Source organism: Bufo bufo, chromosome 8 (assembly GCF_905171765.1).
Source record: "Bufo bufo chromosome 8, aBufBuf1.1, whole genome shotgun sequence".
NCBI lineage: Eukaryota > Metazoa > Chordata > Amphibia > Anura > Bufonidae > Bufo > Bufo bufo.
The window spans coordinates 76,610,767-76,633,295 of NC_053396.1; the positions used below are offsets into that span (position 1 = coordinate 76,610,767).

General features: G+C 40.8%; 1 protein-coding gene across 1 annotated transcript in view; it reads left to right on the forward strand.

The window, feature by feature from the left end:
* Window positions 1-22,529, forward strand: part of AR (androgen receptor) — a 1,020,941-nt gene that overhangs the window by 66,928 nt on the left and 931,484 nt on the right. The gene's annotated exons all lie outside the window — the stretch shown is intronic.

Here is a 22,529-nt window from a genome sequence, read left to right on the forward strand (position 1 = left end):
AGAGACGGGAGATACATCTTCCTCTATGCTCGATGGAATGGTAGAAAGTGCGTTTTGGCTTTCCTGTATATTCCCCCACCATTTGCAATGACCGTCCTTAACCAGTTGACGACTTTTATGTAAAATAAAGAGCGGTGCCCGGTATTAATATGTGGTGACTTTAACTGTGTACTGGACCCTGTGTTGGATAGAATTTCAACTGTGGGGAAAAGTGGGCAGGGAAAGCACTCCCTACTTCTAGGGTTCTGTGAGGAGATAGGACTAAAAGACGTTTGGCGATGGCTTCATGGCAACAAACAGGTGTTCTCATGCTTCAGTAAAACATATAGCGCTATGTCCAGAATTGATATTGCCTTGGCCAATGGTGAGATGCTTGACTATATCTTAAAAATGAAATATGAGATACACGGAATTTCCGATCACTCACCGATCTTACTGGCTATGAAGATTGGGCAACAATCGGTTATTACCAGACCATTTAGATTGAATGAGCACTGGTTAACCATATTAAATGATTCTGAAGGGATTGATAAGGAACTCACACAATTTTGGCAAGAGAATATTGGTACAACGCATATCCACTTTGTGTGGGATGCCATGAAGGCTTTTACCCGTGGGTTATATTATAGTAGAATAAAAAGGGAAAAAAAAACGAGTTCCTTAAAGAGCAAAAAAACTTGGAAGTAAATATTGCATACCTGGAGGGTAGGATTCGAATAAATAATGACGTGAATATGCGAACTAAGTTAAAAATCCCTAAGGACCACTACATAAACTTTATGGAGAAAAAAGCTCAGAATCAACTATTCTTTATGGGCTATAAGCACTTCTGTGAGGGAGGTACCCCGGGTAAATTACTGGTTTCCATAATAACTAACCAGAAGGCCCCCCAAAAGATTAGACAAATTCTGACAGGTGAGGGTCGAACATTGGAAAGAGGAGTGGAGATTGAGGGAGAATTTTTAAAATACTTCAACAATTTTTATCGTTCCGGGTCGGACGATACAGGGACAAATATAGATGATTTTTTTTAAAAAGGTCAAGATCCCGGTGCTGTCGGACCCGGACTCGGCCCTCCTGTGTGCCCCCATCTCCTTGGAGGAGTTACAGGCGGTCATGCAGGAGGTTCGGGGCTCTTCAGTGCCTCCCGTTTGGCATATACAAGAGCCATGCGGGGATCCTACTGCCCGGGTTGCTACAGGTCCTGAACGAATCCTGTAATTGTGGAAAGTTGCCCCCGTCTTTGACGGAGGTAACCATTACTCTGATTCTGAAGAAGGGGAAAAACGGAAATAAAGTTGAGGCTTATCGCCCTATATCTCTGCTTAACGCAGATTATAAAATAATCGCAAAAGTCCTTGCTAATAGGCTAAAAAAAGTAATAACTGGCCTAGTCCACACAGATCAGACAGGGTTTATTCCCGGGCGACAAATCCAGACCAATATACGCAGGACCATCCTTAATGTTCAGATTGGGGGGGGGAGGACCGCTCCATCCTCTCTTTGGACGCCGCTAAGGCGTTCGATCGGGTGGAGTGGTCCTTCCTCTGGCGGGTTATGCATAGGATGAACCTGGGCCAAAAATTTGTCGACTGGGTTAAACTACTATACAACGGACCAACGGCCAGAATTAATATTAACGGGGTGATTACCCCTGCTATCTCCCTACAGCGTGGGACACGACAGGGATCCCCACTCTCTCCACTCCTCTTTTCAGTCTTTATGGAACCCCTCGCTTGTAGGATACGGGCGGAGCCTAGCATTGCGGGATTCGGTGGGAGGGGGAGGGACGACAAGATTTGTTTATACGCGGACGACGTGTTGCTTTACCTAAATGATGGGTGGAGAAGCGTCCCACGTGTTATGCAAATAATAGAGGAGTTCGGCAGTGTCGCCGGATATGAGATAAATTGGACAAAGTCCGTCATTTTCCCCCTCAATCGGGCACCTCCCCAAAACGATCTAAAGGTCAGAATTATCGCCCCAACGGATCACTTAGAATACCTAGGGATAAAAATTAGCAGCACCATTAGGGATTATAATATGCTAAATATCATCCCCCTAGTTGATAAAATAAGGGATAAGATTAGGGTTTGGCAGAAACTTCCGCTCTCTCAGGTTAATAGAATTGCGCTGATCAAAATGATTTTGTTGCCCTGGATATTGTACACGGTTAGCTCTTGCCCTGCTTGGATCGAAGACAGTGTTTTTAATTTGATTGATCGACTGATTAATGACCTGATATGGGGCAGGAAAAGGGTCCGCATTAAGTTGCAATATTTGCGACTGGCTGGAAGTAAGGGTGGTCTTGGCCTCCCTCCTTTTCAAAGCTATTATCTATGCTCACAGCTACAGTGGTGTATCAACACGGAGGATGGGCTATTAATATCCCATATTTTAGGACAACATCAACAGCCCACACATAATATATTTAGCATATTGGAATCTGGATTCCTGGAGCGTGTGGACTACTCTTGTCCCATTGGCTCATCGCTACAGAAGGTTTGGAATAAAACTAAGGAACTTATCCAGGCCCCCCATGTTCTGGAGTTCACCCCGTTATGGGATAACCCCTCGCTAACGGAATTCCTGGCCCTTAACGAAAATGACTACTGGACTCGGAGAGGCATTACGTTATTCTCACACATATGCACGAAAGGGAAAATTAAACTAATAGGGGAAATGCTCCAGCAGACACCAATCACCGCATTAGAACACTATAGATATTTGCAATTCCAACATGCACTTGCATACACGCTTAAAGAAAGCACCTTCGACAATTGGCACTCCGCGATTTCTATCATATTGTCATAATTCATTAGGAAATAAATTTAGGGTTGCACTAATCTATAGGAGATTAATAGAGGAACTCAGCACGGTCACTAAATTTAAAAGTGTAGATAAATGGAAGGCGGATATAGGGGAATGTAACCCTCTACAATGGCAGGAAATATATCAAAATATCAAGAAGGCCTCCCTTTCAAGACAGCACCGTGCAGCACCTGAAAATACGGATACTGGAAGCCTGTGCTAGCATTTCTCCTGCGGTGTTGCTACCGTATCAGTGTGTGAAGAGTGGGAGAAAAGGGTTGCATTGACAATCCAACACAATGGGCAGCACACAAGGAGGAGGAGAGAGGAGAGGGGGGGGGATTGGGGGGTGGACGGCGCCTCGGGCCCTCAAAGAGCACATGGATGTGGCTAATGGGGGACGCCACAGGCAGATGGCAACCGGAAGTGCCGTCTGCCCATGCGTGCAATCGAGCCGGTGTGTGCTGCGTTCCAATCACCGGAAGTAGCAAATCGCGCAGGCTCAGGAGGCATTTGCTGCGTGTCAACGGCTGGAGATGACGTGACCGAAATAGAGCGTGGAGTACGCATGTGCGTGGGATACTGTGGGCGAGCGCACGGCAGCGGAGATAAAAGAAAGAATAGACAGACAGAGAATAGAACTACATTTACGTATAAAGGCAATAATTGATAATTGGAATCCCTGTATGAGACCTAGTGCCAATGTAGGTTTACAGGATCCAGAGTATTCAGCGAATAAGGAAAATTATAAAAATATAAAACAAAAGAAACAGAAAAACATACATAAAAACACATTTGTGGACAATAATGAAATACATAAGTGAAACAAACATGTGTGGGAAATTTAATTATGATCCATGCAAGTAATCTAGTGGAGGATCAATTCTGATAGTGAAAAATACTATTAATGAACAAAATTGATTAGTGCATAGAAAGGCGCCATCAAAGCCCTAAATTAACCCTATATTTTTATCCTGTGATTAGTTCATGCGCATAATTAACCATCAGTCAAATTAGACTTGATATGTTAATTAGGCTACATGATTTGTACCCAAAGTTATGTGATTAAACACACGTGCCTCATTTTTATTATTCCTTACCCCGACATTCTTCTATTTAATTTGTATTATTACTATTTAATTTTGTTTGTTTATATTTTTAGTACTTGATTTCTTTTTTCTTCTAAATATTCCTTTGACAATATATATTATTGTTTTATTATATATTATAATTTATTTTTAGCGTTATTTCTTATATTTTATTTATATTATATTATTTTTTATATTATTTTTTATATTATTTATTATATATTTATTGAATTATTATATATATATATTTTTTTTATATTTTTTATTTGTACAATTTTTGATATTATTTTTTTATTTTATATTTTTAATTATTTATTTATTTTTTATTATTATTTTTTATATATTTTATATATTTTTTTTTAATATTATTATATCTATCAATTATTTTCTATCTAGATTTTATTCAACTATTATTTTATTGTATATTATTTTATCCTGAATACCTCCTTGTTCCACATAATTTATTGTATTTACAAAAAAAAAAAAAAAGGAGGAAGATGAGAAAGAAGATAGAGTAAGAAGATTGTTCTGTGCCGTCGCCCACAGGACCCCACACCGAGGCCACAAAAGTAGGAGAATGTTACAGATGGTGACATTTAGAGAGGTGCTACACCGGTAAGTGCAAACAACAAAATAGAAGAGAAGCGAATCTAATGAATCATTCACTACATGTCCAATCGAAAGGTGATGATAAGAAATCCTCTTCCGCAGTGATCCAGAGAAATGCTTCCTTATAGGCAATATTTCGATCTTTCCTAAACTGAAGTGCAGAGAAGGGGATAATCCGGCAGGCCCGGAATGAAAGGCCAGATGGTCACGTACAGGAAACAAAGAACATATGCATCTAAGAAAACAGACAAAATAAAAAAGGGGTTAGAAAAATGCTAAACATTATCTAGCATAAAAGCCTGTGAATAAAAGTTCCTCATTAAGACCCTGCGGGGACAGGCAATCTAAATTGTAAATCCATCGGGATTCCGCTTTAAGCAAGCATTGTGTTATACGTGTACCCCTAATATTATAATGGACTTTCTCCAAACCCACCACCTATAAACCGTTGTACTTACCACTATGATGGTCCAAAAAGTGTGTGGCCACAGAGGTAAGAGATTTCTCCTCGTCAGCCCTATCCCGAACGGCCAGGGTGATGTTGGACATATGTTGTTGGATCCGTTTCCGCAGTTCTTGTGAGGTTTGCCCCACATACAATTTCCTACATGGACAAATAATCCCATATACGATATTTCTGGTGCGGCAATTTATATAATGATTCAGGCGTACACACTCCTTACCGTTTGTAAAGTTATCCTTGCCCAACATGAATGGGCAGACATTGCATTGGCCGCACGGGTGTGTACCCTTCAATTTGATGCCTCTGTTTAGTGTAGGGCGCTGAAAGTGGCTCCGTACAAGTTGGTCTTTGAGTGAAGGTGCCTTGCGAGCAATGATCTTTGGCTTATCATCCATATGGGGCGTCAACCTGTGATCTGATGTAAGCAGAAACCAATGGTTCTCCAGAATTTTAGAATATAGTGCTGATTATTGTAACGAGTGATTAAATGTATCTTACCATCCCTAGTTTTTGATTTCGGGGTGAATAATTTCATTCGATCAGTGCCCTTGGCTTCCTCGTAGGCGTGGGTTATAAGTTTCCTGGGATAACCCCTTTTCTGGAATCGTGATGTCAAATCTGCTGAAGCTGTCCTGAAGTCGGTCAAATTGGTACAATTGCGTCGCAATCTAAGAAATTGCCCTTTCGGTATTGCTCTCTTCATATGGGCTGGATGAAAGCTCTGATAGTGCAGCAAATTGTTGGTAGCCGTACTTTTTCGGAAGAGGGATGTGACAATTCGTTCGTTCTCCTTACGTAATCTCAGATCCAAAAAGTCCACTGTATCATCCGATATGGTGTACGTTAAATGGATGTTCAAGTCATTTTTGTTCAGTGTATTGATGAATTGAACACAAGTCTCTCTGGAGCCCTGCCAAAAAAACAGGACATCATCAATATAGTGGAACCAGCCCACCACGCACCCACGAAAGGACGGCGAGGGGTTACCCGCGGGTCTCCTCCCACCAACCTAAAAATAGGTTTGCGTAGGAGGGTGCACAGCATGCCCCCATCGCCGTTTCAGACTCCTGCCTGTAAAAAGTTCGGTCAAAAACAAAATAATTATGATGTAAAACAAAATGCAGGAGGCTCACCAGGAAAGTATGGTGGGCTGGCTCCCCCGAAGCTGACTTCTCCAAGAAATGAGTAGCGGCCCCAATGCCGTCCTTATGCGCAATATTTGTGTACAGAGACTCAACGTCGCAGGTCACCAATAATACGTCAGAAGTGATTGACACTTGTTCCAACATTTCAATCAAATGGAGAGAATCCCGTACATAGGATGGTAACCCTAGGACCATAGGTTGGAGAAAAAAGTCAACATAGGTACAGGCCTGTTCACACAAACCCCCAATACCGGCCACAATGGGTCGACCTGGGGGATTGTGGAGGTCCTTGTGGACTTTTGGGAGCATGTAAAATGTGAGGATAATTGGCTGACTCACCTCAAGGAATTGGTGCTCCTTTTTGGTGATGATAAACATATCCCAGGCTGATTTCAATAATTGGTCCAATTTCTTCTTAAAGACCAGTGTAGGATCAGAGGGTAAAGGTGTGTAAAAGGTTCTGTTCTTGGGCTGTCGATTCGCCTCTTGTATGTATAGATCCATGTCCCATAGGACCAGATTCCCGCCCTTGTCTGCCTCTTTGATGACAAAAGTGTTATTGGCCTGTAATTTTCGTATAGTATCAGATTCCAGATTATTCAGGTTTCTGCCCTGCAGAGAGTCAGGTTTGAGTTTCTGTACCCCATGTACTACAGCTTGAAAGAAAAGCTGAATATTGGGGAATAAATTAAACGAGGGAGTAAGTAGAGAGGGCTTGTTCAAGGTAAAATACCTCCTACCTGTTTCTTATTCGTTTTCCCGCAGGAGGTCCATGAGATCCATAAATACCCCACGTTCATCCTCAGCCAAGGTTTGTAATATGGATGGTTGGTTATATAAAAGTTTAAAGCAAAGTTGTCTGCAAAACAAATACGTGTCTTTAACAAATTCTAATTTATCCAGAATTCGCATAGGGCAAAAGGAAAGTCCCTTCTCCAATATGGATTTCTCATGGGGGGTCAGGTTATATGTAGATAGATTTATAACCTGGAGGGCATTAGCATCCATACCATTTAGTATTGTTGTATCCGTCTCTTCTGGAAGAGTGGGTAGTTGTTGCTCCTGCGATGTTGGGGTCCTCTTTTTCTTGGATTTGCGTAATCCCCTCCTTTACCTCCGTCGTCGCTGGCTTCTGATAAAAAATCACCCTCACTCAAACTCTGATCGCTAGGATCAGTATGACCCCCAGCTATTCTTGTTGATGGATTCATGGTACTACTTCTACCCTGACCCCGCATATTCCCTGCATGTTTCCACTTGAAAGCCTGTTTGTTTTCAAAGTCAGTCTTGTCACGTTGGAATTTAGATTTCTTCCCCATCATTATTTGTTTGTCATATTTGTCCAATATCTCCCTTAGTTTAATGTAATAATTCTCAACCTTTGTTTTATCATGTGAGGCCAACTTCGCCTCCAAACCAACCAATCTCTGCTTTGTCAGGCGTAGCAACTCCTTATCGTGCTCAATAAGCATGCCCATAAGGATCTTGGAGCATTGAGATAGACCCTGTTCCCAGGTGCTCCTGAATTCAGGAGTGACCTCCCAGGCGGGAAACTTCTGCACCCTGAGGCCCCTAGGGATGATACAACATTTAACATATTCTTCTAAGCTCTTAACATTCCACCAAACCCTGGAAAATAATTTATGCGCATCGGTAAGCTCATTAGTCAAGGCCCTAAAGTCGCCACCATCCTACAAGTCTCCACCTTCCTGGAAAATCGCAGTAAATACAATAAATTATGTGGAACAAGGAGGTATTCAGGATAAAATAATATACAATAAAATAGTAGTTGAATAAAATCTAGATAGAAAATAATTGATAGATATAATAATATAAAAAATAAAAAATATAAAATATATAAAAAATAAAAAATAAATAATTAAAAATATAAAATAAAAAAATAATATAAAAAATTGTACAAATAAAAAATATAAAAACAACAAAAATATAATAATTCAATAAATATATAATAAATTATAAAAAATAATATAAAAAATAATATAATATAAATAAAATATAAGAAATAACTCTAAAAATTAATTATAATATATAATAAAACAATAATATATATTGTCAAAGGAATATTTAGAAGAAAAAAGAAATCAAGTACTAAAAATATAAACAAACAAAATTAGTAATAATACAAATTAAATAGAAGAATGTCGGGGTAAGGAATAATAAAAAGGAGGCACGTGTGTTTAATCACATAACTTTGGGTACAAATCATGTAGCCTAATTAACATATCAAGTCTAATTTGACTGATGGTTAATTCTGCGCATGAACTAATCACAGGATAAAAATATAGGGTTAATTTAGGGCCTTGATGGCGCCTTTCTATGCACTAATCAATTTTGTTCATTAATAGTATTTTTCACTATCAGAATTGATCCTCCACTAGATTACTTGCATGGATCATAATTAAATTTCCCACACATGTTTGTTTCACTTATGTATTTCATTATTGTCCACAAATGTGTTTTTATGTATGTTTTTCTGTTTCTTTTGTTTTATATTTTTATAATTTTCCTTATTCGCTGAATACTCTGGATCCTGTAAACCTACATTGGCACTAGGTCTCATACAGGGATTCCAATTATCAATTATTGCCTTTATACGTAAATGTAGTTCTATTCTCTGTCTGTCTATTCTTTCTTTTATCTCCGCTGCCGTGCGCTCGCCCACAGTATCCCACACACATGCGCACTCCACGCTCTATTTCGGTCACGTCATCTCCGGCCGTTGACACGCAGCAAATGCCTCCTTAGCCTGCGCGATTTGCTACTTCCGGTGATTGGAACGCAGCACACACCGGCTCGATTGCACGCATGGGCAGACGGCACTTCCGGTTGCCGTCTGCCTGTGGCATCCCCCATTAGCCACATCCATGTGCTCTTTGAGGGCCCGAGGCGCCATCCACCCCCCAATCCCCCCCTCTCCTCTCTCCTCCTCCTTGTCAGCGAGGTGGTCGCCGCCCCCTCTCTCCACATGGGGACCTGAGACACAGGTAAAGACTATTATTATTTGATGACTATGTGTATATATATCTGATCATGTGTCATTTAGGATCAGGCACTCCTGAGGAAGCCAGCAAGTCTGGCGATACGCGTTGGGCTTTTTTCCTGACCACCACGCATACCCCCCACAATGCTACTTCTATGTTAAGTATTTGAGCTTTTATTCATTGTTGATGGATTACATGCACTTTATAATGTTATATACTTATTGATGTGGGGGCATGCCTATGATTTTGTGGTGAGCCAGGGTGGCATGTGCTGATTTATGGTTCACAGGGCCCTGATTTGTTGTATACAACGATTTTAACCTATTTTGTGTCGTGTCTGTTTTCTTGAATAAATTTGTTATATTTTAGATGTGCGGCTCTTGTTTCGGTATTCTTTCTCTACTCTTTTTTATTCCACCATCTAGACGCCATTTTGGAGGCCTATAGAAATTTTGGACGATCTGCATGGTATGCATATGACGATTCCTTCAGACAGAAATTTGCAGTTTATCCTGATTTAAAATGGGGACAGAAGGATGTGGGATTATGGATAGATCTTATGCTCCCACAAAGGTCTCATTGCTTTCGCCAACAACTCCCAAAGAAAGGAGTTTGCTTTTCATTTAATGAAACCACTTGCAAATGGCAGTCAAACTGCAAGTATAAACATAAATGCACTTTTTGTGCCGGAAATCATCCAGCCACCAAGTGCTTCAAAAAGCACATCAATAATAAAGAATCCATTAGAGGAAGTGACTCCCTTGAACCTGTCAAAACTAATTCCCTGTTTAAGAATGTATCTAGACAGATAGAAAGCGGAGTTGCTAATTGACGGATTCACTAACGGTTTTTATGTTCCAACTTCTTGGGACCAGGTTGTTATTTTTCCAAAAATGTAAAATTCGTTCAACTAAATAAAAAAGTGGTTCTAGACAAAATAAATAAAGAAATATCTGAACATAGAGTTGCAGGACCATTTTCTTATCCTCCATTCAGTAATTTTAGAATCTCTCCGCTAGGCCTTGTTCCCAAGAAGGAGCCTTAGGCCCCTTTCACACGAGCGAGTAGTCTGCGCGGATGCGATGCGGGAGGTGAACGCATTGCACCCGCACTGAATACCGACCCATTCATTTCTATGGGGCTGTTCACATGAGCGGTGATTTTCACGCATCACTTGTGCATTGCGTGAAAATCGCAGCATGCTCCTCTTTGTGCGTTTTTCACGTAACGCAGGCCCCATAGAAATGAATGGGGTTGCATGAAAATCGCAAGCATCCGCAAGCAAGTGCGGATGCGGTGCGATTTTCACGCACGGTTGCTAGGAGACGATTGGGATGGAGACCCGATTATTATTATTTTCCCTTATAACATGGTTATAAGGGAAAATAATAGCATTCTGAATACAGAATGCATAGTAAAACATCGCTGGAGGGGTTAAAACTTGATCGCGGCCCGGCATCTCCTTCTGTCTCCTTTGCTGAACAGGACCTGTGGTGAGCATTTTACAGGTAAAGGACCTTTGGTGACGTCACTCCGATCATCACATGATCCATCACATGATCTTTTACCATGGTGATGGATCATGTGATGACCGGAATGACGTCACCAAAGGTCCTGTTGCTGCAAAGAGATCAGATGAAGACAGAAGGAGATGTCGGGCATCGTGATCAAGTGGACTAAGGTGAGTTAAATTTTTTATTTATTTTTTAACCCCTCCAGCGATGTTTTACTATGCATTCTGTATTCAGAATGCTATTATTTTCCCTTATAACCATGTTATAAGGGAAAATAATACAATCTACAGAACACCGATTCCAAGCCCGAACTTCTGTGAAGAATTTTTCTCCCGCGAGTGCAAAACGCATTACAATGTTTTGCACTCGTGCGGAAAAATCGCGGGTGTTCACACAACGCACCCGCACATTTTCCCGCAACGCCCGTGTGAAAGAGGCCTAATAGTTTCAGATTAATTCTTAATTGATCTCAACCTAAAGGCAATTCACTTAACGATATGATTGATAGTGATTCTGCCACTGTACATTACGCATCCTTTGACCAAGCTTTGTCGTTATTAAGGAAACAGGTAGACATGCATTATTGGCGAAAACGGTCATTAAGTCTGCATTTCGACTATTACCTATTCATCCATCTGGATAAAACTCATTAGGCTTCCAATTTGAGATGTTTATTACTATGATAAGGTGTTACCTATGGGTTTTTCCTTATCGTGTTACTATTTTGAAACGTTTTCCACTTTCTTGCAATGGATGGTGGATTACCCTTATAGTGGAGGATATACCATTAATTACTTGGATGATTTCCTATTCATAGGTTTGGTCAATTCCGAAGACTGTATTAAATTATTACATACTTTTAGAGATATTGCCGGATATTTGAATATTCCCATAGCGGAGGAAAAAAACTGTCTACTCTACCAAATGCATCAAGTTTTTAGGAATTGACATTGATACTATTACAAACCGGATTCCAAAAAAGTTGGGACACTAAACAAATTGTGAATAAAAACTGAATGCAATGATGTGGAGATGGCAAATGTCAATATTTTATTTGTAATAGAACGTAGATGACAGATCAAACGTTTAATCCGAGTAAATGTATAATTTTAAAGGAAAAATACGTTGATTCCAATTTTCACGGTGTCAACAAATCCCCCAAAAGTTGGAACAAGTAGCAATAAGAGGCTGGAAAAAGTAAATTTGAGCATAACGAAGAGCTGGAAGACCAATTAACACTAATTAGGTCAATTGGCAACATGATTGGGTATAAAAAGAGCTTCTCAGAGTGGCAGTGTCTCTCAGAAGCCAAGATGGGTAGAGGATCACCAATTCCCACAATGTTGCGCAGAAAGATAGTGGAGCAATATCAGAAAGGTGTTACCCAGCGAAAAATTGCAAAGACTTTGCATCTATCATCATCAACTGTGCATAACATCATCCGAAGATTCAGAGAATCTGGAACAATCTCTGTGCGTAAGGGTCAAGGCCGTAAAACCATACTGGATGCCCGTGTTCTCCGGGCCCTTAAACGACACTGCACCACAAACAGGAATGCTACTGTAAAGGAAATCACAGAATGGGATCAGGAATACTTCCAGAAACCATTGTCAGTGAACACAATCCACCGTGCCATCCACCGTTGCCAGCTGAAACTCTACAGTGCAAAGAAGAAGCCATTTCTATGCAAGATCCACAAGCTCAGGCGTTTTCACTGGGCCAGGGATCATTTAAAATGGAGTGTGGCAAAATGGAAGACTGTTCTGTGGTCAGACGAGTCACGATTCGAAGTTCTTTTTGGAAATCTGGGACGCCATGTCATCCGGACCAAAGAGGACAAGGACAACCCAAGTTGTTATCAACGCTCAGTTCAGAAGCCTGCATCTCTGATGGTATGGGGTTGCATGAGTGCGTGTGGCATGGGCAGCTTGCATGTCTGGAAAGGCACCATCAATGCAGAAAAATTTATTCAGGTTCTAGAACAACATATGCTCCCATCCAGACGTCATCTCTTTCAGGGAAGACCCTGCATTTTTCAACAAGATAATGCCAGACCACATTCTGCATCAATCACAACATAATGGCTGCGTAGGAGAAGGATCCGGGTACTGAAATGGCCAGTCTGCAGTCCAGATCTTTCACCTATAGAGAACATTTGGCGCATCATAAAGAGGAAGGTGCAACAAAGAAGGCCCAAGACGATTGAACAGTTAGAGGCTTGTATTAGACAAGAATGGGAGAGCATTCCTATTTCTAAACTTGAGAAACTGGTCTCCTCGGTCCCCAGACGTCTGTTGAGTGTTGTAAGAAGAAGGGGAGATGCCACACAGTGGTGAAAAAGCCTTGTCCCAACTTTTTGGGGATTTGTTGACACCATGAAATTCTGATTCAACATATTTTTCCCTTAAAATGGTACATTTTCTCAGTTTAAACTTTTGTTCTGTGATTAATGTTCTATTTTGAATAAAATATTAGAAGTTGGCACCTCCACATCATTGCATTCCGATTTTATTCACGATTTGTATAGTGTCCCAACTTTTTTGGAATCCGGTTTGTAATATGGAATTCAGAATCCCATCTGAAAAGATTGTATCAACTAAAATAATATTAATGAATCTGTTAAAAAGTAAAAAAAAATACTTTAAGAAAAGTTCAATCTGCCTAAGGTTCTCTTAATTTCATCTCCAGGATTATTCCAATAAGCAGAATTTTTTCAAAAAGACTATACACAGCCACAGCTGGAAAAAAGAACCCATGGGACCACATCCATTTGAATAATATATTGAAAGAGAATATTAGGGTTTGGTTAGAACTCTTAGAGAATTTTAATGGCAGGTCCATTTTGCAGAAAGAATTTGTTACAGCTGACGCACTACATTTATTTACAGATGCAGCCGCATCAATAGGATATGGAGTGATATTTGATAAACAATGGTCGGCTGAAAAGTGGCCGTCTGATTGGTCGTCCAATCCTATCATCAATAATATAAAATTTTTGGAACTCTTTCCAGTCTTAGTGGCACTGACTATTTGGAAAAATCAACTCAGAAATAAGCGTATTTTGTTCTTTTCAGACAACAAAGGAGTGGTGTTTTCGTTGAATTGCTTGTCAGCTAGGTCTAAGGCGGCCATTCATATATTAAGACAAATTGTACTATTATGCTTACAAAATAACATGTGGATTAAGGCGCAATATGTTACAGGTAAATCTAACGTGATCACTGGTTCTCTATCCCAACAGAATTTCACAAAACTCAGAATACTGGTTCCAGAGACAGAGAGAAGAGAAATTCCTTGTCCCACAGACATTTGGAAATTGATTGGTCACTTATCGACATGTTAGTTAGTAAAGCAGTTGCTCCAAATACATGGGCCGCTTATGCGGCTGCATGGAACAGATGGAAAAAACTTATATTTGGGTAATCATTTTAGATTCAGAGATAGTAAAATAATCCCAGTTATATATTTCATCTATGACCTGCTAAGATCGGGAAGAAGGGGGCAGTATATCAAGAAGATATTGGCAGGTATTTCATTTTTTCAGCGACTTTTGGGTATACCCCCTTCTCTTCCAATTTTTTTTTAAAGCAGATCATTAAAGGATCTATCAAAACAGGATCCAGTTTACCAAGAAAATGCCCATTGTCACTTGATAACTTAAAAGAATGTATTAATTACCTACCTGTTATTTGCTTATCAGAATACAAAACATCTCTGTTTAAATCGGCCTTTATATTAACATTCTTTGGTGTAGATAAGAGCAGAGGCACCACTACTTATTAGTCATTTGAATTTAACTTTGAATAAAATACGCATTTTTCTGAAAAGATCTAAAACTGGCCAGGCTGCATAGGGGAATGGATAGTCATTCATAAATTTACTAACAGCGAAATTTGCCCTGTTATGTCTTTATTAGAATGGTTGAAGTTTAGACACACTTCAGATGGCCCATTGTTTAAACACATAGATGGATCTCCTTTGACAAAGTATCAATTTAATTTTATTTTGTCATTTTAAGTGTGTAAAACATTTTCATTTGGATAATAAAAATATATCTGCTCACTCTTTTCGTATTGGTGCAGCCACTTATACACATAAGTTAGGATTACCAACTAAAACCATTAAGAAGATAGGAAGATGGAGTTCAGATAGATACAAAATATATATTGGACCTGATCTTTTATGTTGATTTCTTGCAGATCTGAAAAACGTTTGGATTTGGGGAAACAAGTTAATTTCAGCCGCATGCAATCGCTCGACTATGAGATTTAGGTCCGACAACTTAGGCTTTAATAGTAAAGTTGTAATTTTTTGGAGAGGTATTCCAAATATTCGTGTTAAAGATTTTGTTAAATATTGTTTACGGGGGGCGTGGCGAACTGCCGACATGGCCGGACGTGTCTGAGCGCAGCTCCGACTCCCGTTGATTTTCCTGAGCCATCCTAGTTACTACAACTTTACCTGGTACTCCCCAACAGTGCCTTGGAGTCCCCGGTGGCAGCAGAACCGAATCATGAGTCCCAGTAAGGCTCAAGCTGCGGCGGAACACCTTAAAGAGTACGCCAGGCAGGAGGCTCAACATGGCGCCACTCCTTCCTCCCCTGCACGTGCACAGCAGACCAGAGGGCAGACGGCGCAGCAGACTGAAGAGGTGCCAGAAGTCACCCTGCAATCATTACATGAGCGGCTGATTGCGGTGATTACAGACTGCCAATCATCTCTTACTGGCAAGATAGAGGAGGTGAGGGTCGATTTGGGGCTTCTGCGCCATGATGTGCAACAGCTAAGAGAGCGTGCCCGACTTACTGAGGAGAGGGTATCTGAGTTGGAGGACAATACGAGACTACTGCCTGACAGGATTACAGATGTGGAAGGTGCTGTGGACTCTCTGAAACAAAAATGCAATGATTTGGAGAATCGTGCACGGCACAATAATGTGAGAATCTTAGGGATGCCGGAGAGATCGGAGGGCTCCGACCCAGCAGCCTTCCTGGTGGGTTGGTTTAAATCCATTTTCCCTGAGGCATCCTTCTCGAAGGCATACGCGGTGGAGAGAGTGCACAGGGTGCCAATCAGGGCACCACCTCCGGGGGCACCTCCTAGGCCCTTGCTGGCTCGCCTGCTCAACTGGAGAGATAGAGATCTCATACTTGCACAAGCCAGGATAAAGCAAACCATAACCATAGGATCAGCAAATATATCCCTATATCCTGATCTTTCGGCAGATTTACAGAAGAAAAGAGCGACCTTTGTCAGCACTAAGAAACGTCTACGTGACTGTAAAATCCATTAGTCCATGGCGTACCCGGCTCGCTTGAGAGTGGTTGATGGCGGGAAATCGCTTTTCTTCTCCAGTCCCAGGGAACCTGAAGACTGGCTCTCTATGAGGCCAAGAAGATGTCCTCCCAGATGAACAGCACCATGTCGGAAGGGACATGCATACCCGTTCACCTTCGGGACCGTTGTATCTATAGGCGCAGTATCCTGTTCAGCGCCATATACACGCAATTGAGCGGTATCATTTACTATTTTTATGTTCCATTAGTTTACAGGCACTGTTTTATGGGATATAGCTTTAAATTTTGTCACTGGTAAATATATTATTGTGGTGGGGGAGTATGTTTTAATACCTGTCTCAGTTTAACACCTATCTACACTGGACAGGTCCCCCGAGCATATGGCCACCATCATTAACAACCTACTCATAGTTCTATGTTTCAGAACTTGGGTACCTTTGTTCTGCTATCAGTTATGTTCTGTTGTTAAGGCTTGGTATGAATATGCAACTTTCACGGTGCTTACATTTCACATCACTTGTACGGTCGGTCACAGTTTCTTGGTGATTTACTATCTCATACAGTCAATCTGGCCAAATGGCTGCTATTAGGGTAATGTCCTGGAACGTGAGGGGGCTAGGTGGCCCTAGGAAACGTATGGCGGTATTTGCACATATACAAAAGTATGCCCCTCACGTTCTAGGATTGCAGGAAACACACTTAACAATAGACACAGGAAAGAGAATTAATAAGCCCTGGGCGCAATGGGTGGAAAATGCGTATGGGACTTCATATTCAAAGGGAGTATCACTGTTAATTCATCGTACAGTCAGTTGGGAACCACATCAGGTAGTGTCTGACCCGGAGGGGAGATATATTTTCACCTATGCCCACGCCAATGGTATCCCACACGTTGTGCTAAACTTGTATAATCCTCCACCAGCTAACCTTTCATTGCTGCAGGCAGCGGTGGGTTTTGCAGCACAATTTCCTACAGCGAGGGTCATCTGTATGGGTGATTTCAACATGGTGCTGGACGAATCTTTGGATAGATTTCATAACCCATCACAGAATGTTACTGTTAGATCGTCCGGTACCATCTTGGCGAGATTTATATCTGAGATAGGATGGTTAGATATGTGGAGAGAAAAAAAAAACAATCCAATTGGTTTACTCCTGCTTCACTCCCTCCAATGGGGCACTCTCGAAGATAGATTATATGTTTGGCACAGTGAACACTCATATGTCATTGCGAGACATACATTACGGTGCGCAGGGCCCTTCTGACCACGCGCCTATTATAGCACCGTCCGTTACGTCGGACATGAGCCTGCGTACAACTAAGAGACGCATTCACCCATTTTGGTTGTCGTTAATGAATATAAATGATCGTATCCCAGATCAGCTTTGTGTATTTTTAGAAATGAATGGAGTGGATGACAACTTTTCTCTATTGTGGGATACTTTAAAGGCCTTTCTGCTTGGCTGTCTCCAGTCCTCTATCTCATATATAAAAAGGTCTTCGCAATGCAGAGAGGAGGAGTTGGATGAGCTCTGTAGGAATGCGGAAAGAATGTATATTTCTGACCGAACGGAGGCTAATAGGTTAGATTGGATGTTAAAAGGGAGATCATATATGAATCATCTTAAAGAGAAAGGTGATCATAAACTTCTATTCCTACAGCAGCAATCGTTTGAGCAGGGTAATAAAACTGGGAAAGTATTGGAGCAGGTGGTACACAGAAACAACATGGCCCCCCCAGTACTACGCATTGCCAGCGACACAGGTGATGTGGTAGAGGAGCCCGTAGGGATTTTAGATAGATTCAATGAGTTATATCGGGATCTGTATAGATCTCTGGCTCGGTACACTGACTCTGACTTGAGGGAGTATATGCAGGAAGTGACGCACCCCCAATTGGCCGTCCCAGATAGGGATCTTTTAGATGAGGAAATTACACTTGAAGAGATTGAGGAGGCTGTTAAAAGATTAGCCTCAGGCAAATCCCCAGGCCCGGAAGGGATTCCACTGGAGGTCTATTCTAAATACATAGACATACTTGGACCTCAGTTGCACAGAGTGTATTCTAACTCCCTGGAGAGGGGTTTCCTCCCTGATTCATTATATGAAGCCTCTATCGTCATACTGTTAAAACCTGACAAACCTCCCTTGGAATGTGGGTCGTATCGCCCCATATCCTTATTGAATTTGGATTATAAAATACTAACTAAAATTCTGGCGAACAGGCTAGACAAGGTAATAACCTCCATAATACATGAAAACCAGTCGGGCTTCATCCCAGGCCAATCCACTTCCAGTAACATACGAAGAGCACAGGTTGTCACGCAAATAGGCTACGCAGGTATCAAAAGGTGGGCTCTAGCAGCTTTAGATACGGCCAAAGCATTCGACTCGGTTGAGTGGCCTTATTTATTGCAGTCTTTAGAAAGCTTTGGCTTTGGTCCAGTATTTATACGGTGGATTTCTATAATATATTCTAAACCTACGGCTAACATTCTAATTAATGGGTCCTTATCGCCGACATTCCAATTGAACAGAGGAACTACACAGGGGTGTCCATTATCACCCCTATTATTCGCGGTAGCCATAGAACATCTGGCTCTTAGAATCCGACAAGACTCGTTGTTTGAGGGGATCTCCTTGGGTTGATAGGGAAGAGAGGATAGGCCTTTATGCAGATGACCTAATTATATATATGGATGAAGTAGAGTCAACGTTGTCAAGGGTAATAGATCTTATTGAACACTTTTGGTTATTACTCAGATCTGCGTATTAATTGGACCAAGTCGGCCCTTATGCCCCTGTGGTCTGTGGGATGGCCTTCTGTATTCCATAACCTTATGGTAGTTGATCAGTTCAAATACCTGGGAGTTATCATTACAAGGGACCCATACCTTTCTCTTGACCGAAACATAATCCCCTTAGAGGCTCATTTTGTGGATAAATTCAGGTCCTGGAAGACTCTACCTTTATCTATCATAGGGAGACTAAACTTGATCAAAATGACACTACTGCCTAAAGCTTTGTATCTACTTGAACACGCGTGTACTCCAGTCCCCAAATTTTTTTTTACTCGACTGCACACTTTAATGGCCTTCTTCGTGTGGGGGAAAGAAAGAAGGAAGTTGGCATTGAGGACCTGGCAGAAGGGGAAAGGCAGCCCTTCCAGATTTACACCTGTACTTTCTAGGTGGGCAATTGAGGTACTTGGCATCGTGGGTTTCACATGCAGTGCTCCCTAACTCAGAGTATTATTTACAATATAATTTGCAGCTTTCTAGCTTGTGGCCTGTATTGGAAGACTTAACATCATTCTCTGGACATCCTCTGCCTATCCATAAATTAGCACATCAGGTCTGGAAGGCTGCAAAGCTTCAACAATATGCTGACCTCCTAGATGAGGTGCCACTATGGGATAATCCATTATTGCCAATGTTGATACAGTGCGAGGGGAAAGGTATTTGGCCAAGGGTATGGAGTACTTACGCTGAAGGATCTATATGAGAACGAGATCCTGTTCTCCTTTACTCGGCTTCAAACAAAGGTGGGAATACTGCGCCCTCATTTTTTTAGATACTTACAGTTGCGCCATGCACTTAAGGCGCAGCTAAAATCTAAAAATCCATTTCAAACTACTCGCTCATTGGTATTCTTAAAAGTCAGGGCCCCAGGGGCATGATTTCGGCCTTATATACACATCTCTTGAATCTCAAAATGAGCTCAAGCTCTCTGCTGGCGGAGACTAGGTGGAGGGAGTGCATCCCAAACCTTACTAAAGAAGAGTGGAACAAGGCATTAGACGCCCCGTCAGGGGTATCGCCCTCCCTTAACAATAGACTTATACAGTTATTTATACTTCATAGGAGCTACCTCACTCCGGTCAGATTATATAAGATGGGCAGATTATCACATACTGAGAGCCACAGGTGTGCACAACCAGGTCCAGGCTTTTGGCATCTGGTGTGGGAATGTAACTATGTTCATAATTTCTGGAGGGATGTGGTGACAGTACTATCCACTATGATCCCAGGCACCCTAGAGTTGTGCCCTAAAAAGTGTCTTTTGGGAGTAGTTGAAGATGATGCACTATAACTGTATTTTTATGAGGGAGACTCTCTTCATGGCTAGGAAAGCGGTTGCTCTCAGGTGGATGGCAGACAGACCGCCTACAGTCACTCAATGGAAAGCCTTGGTAAATCATATAATCCCCTGGGAAAAAATTATGTTCTCCCATAGAAAATGTCCTCAGAAATTTGAGAAGGTATGGGGATCATGGTGCTCCTCGCCATTGATGGTATCTTCAATGCATATGTATTCTACAGAGTAAAATAATTTTTGAACATATAGCTCCTGTAGACAACACAAAAAAGGCGACGCATAATGCTCTACTGTTGTACCTCCTTTATTGTTATTTTACATTAATGAGATATGGAGTTGTAATCTGAAGTGATCAATTTGTAACATGCCAATGGATCCTTATGTGTAATTGTGACTGAGTATAAAGTGTAACAGTATATTGTACGTAACATGACAATCTTTGCTTGTTATATTTCAATAAAACGAGTTAAAAAAATATATTGTTTACATTTCAAAAATATTTGGCCATTGCTTGTTCATCATTCATATAGGCGAGGATGACATAGTACATTAGTACACACTTATTAATGAATGACTTTTGCCTACTACTAAATTAGCCTTTTCCGAGATAGTTGCGAAATGGGCTTGGAATTCAGTGCACTTAAAGGGCTTCTGTCAGCCCACTAAACCGTTTTTTTTTTGTTTACTAATAATCCCTACACTGCAATTTATGCATACATAAGTTAAATAATCATTTCTGTTCAGTAGAATTAGCTAAAAAGCGATTTTTAAAATATGCAAATTACCTTGCTACCAGCAAGTAGGGCGGCTACTTGCTGGTAGCAGCCGCATCCTCCGACCCTAATGACGCCCCCTCCGCATTGTGATTGACAGGGCCAGGGAACGGAATCGTTCTCTGCTGGCCCTGCCTGTTAGCATTCAAAATCTGGCGCCTGCGCCGCGGCCGTACCTATCTTCAATCTGCGCAGGTGCACTCAGGCACACAATAAATGTTGTATAGTAAGGCAGCTCCAAAGAGAATAGTGTATAGCACTGTCATGAATATGGATCTGGCACGTCTAAATTTATACTGCATACATTTTTAGACAGCATTAGTAAATATGCCACTAGTACATGTATATATGTTTATGCTCTTTGATAATCACAGGAAAAATCAGCTTAGGACCGGTTTAAATGGTCAATAACTAACATATGGTCATATGCAATGGCTCTCCAGATCATCAAACAACAGTTGGGCAGATCCAAAACAGAACCTGGATTTGTCGCTAAATACAATATGTTCCAGTCCATGTTTTTTATTCATGACACCACTGCAGACGAAGGTGGTGGTGGCTTTCTGTCAATGGCAGGACACATAAAGGGTGCTATGACACCAAATCTCCTTCTGCTAAGCTCCTGGAAATGGTCCAGAGACAGAGATGTGTAATGAAGGTCCCTGGATGGTGGAAAATGGTGGGAGCTTCTCATGCTTGTTGGATCAGATGATCTAAGGATCAAATGATTATATCTGGGTGCTTTCATTTTTTGTCAAAAAGTGTACTTTTTTGGGAAAATATTCAGTATAAGTTGTAATTTATACATTTAAATGTTAGCTCTTTCTCTGCTAAGGAGTAATATCTGTGGTCTTTTCAGCGATTGACAGAGTTAGCTTTCAGACACAGAAGAACCCTTCCCACCTTGACGCCTAAGCTTTACTAACTTTTACTGAATCTTTTTCCACAAAACCATATATCAATCTGCTCAGCTCCTTCTGCTCTATTACATGCTGCCTGCAGATTGCACTGCATTTTGTGGTGATAGGTTTTCTTTAACCCCTTAAGGACTCGGCCCTATTTCACCTTACGGACTTGGCCATTTTTTGCAAATCTGACTAGTGTCACTTTAAGTGCTGATAACTTTAAAACGCTTTGACTTATCCAGGCCATTCTGAGATTGTTTTTTCATCACATATTGTACTTCATGACACTGGTAAAATGAAGTAAAAAAAAAATCATTTTTATTTATAAAAAAAATACCAAATTTACCAAAACTTTGTAAAAAATTGCAAATTTCCAAGTTTCAATTTCTCTACTTCTATAATACATAGTAATACCTCCAAAATAATTATTACTTTACATTCCCCATATGTCTACTTCATGTTTGGATCATTTTGGGAATGATATTTTATTTTTTGGGGATGTTACAAGGCTTAGAAGTTTAGAAGCAAATCTTGAAATTTTTAATAAATTTTCAAAAACCCAATTTTTAGGGACCAGTTCAGGTCTGAAGTCACTTTGCGAGGCTTACATAATATAAACCACCAAAAAATGACCCCATTCTATAAACTACACCCCTCAATGTATTCAAAACTGATTTTACAAACTTTGTTAACCCTTTAGGTGTTCCACAAGAATTAATGGAAAATAGAGATACAATTTCAAAATTTCACTTTTTTGGCAGATTTTTCCATTTTAATAATTTTTTTGTAGTTACAAAGTAAGGGTTAACAGCCAAACCAAACT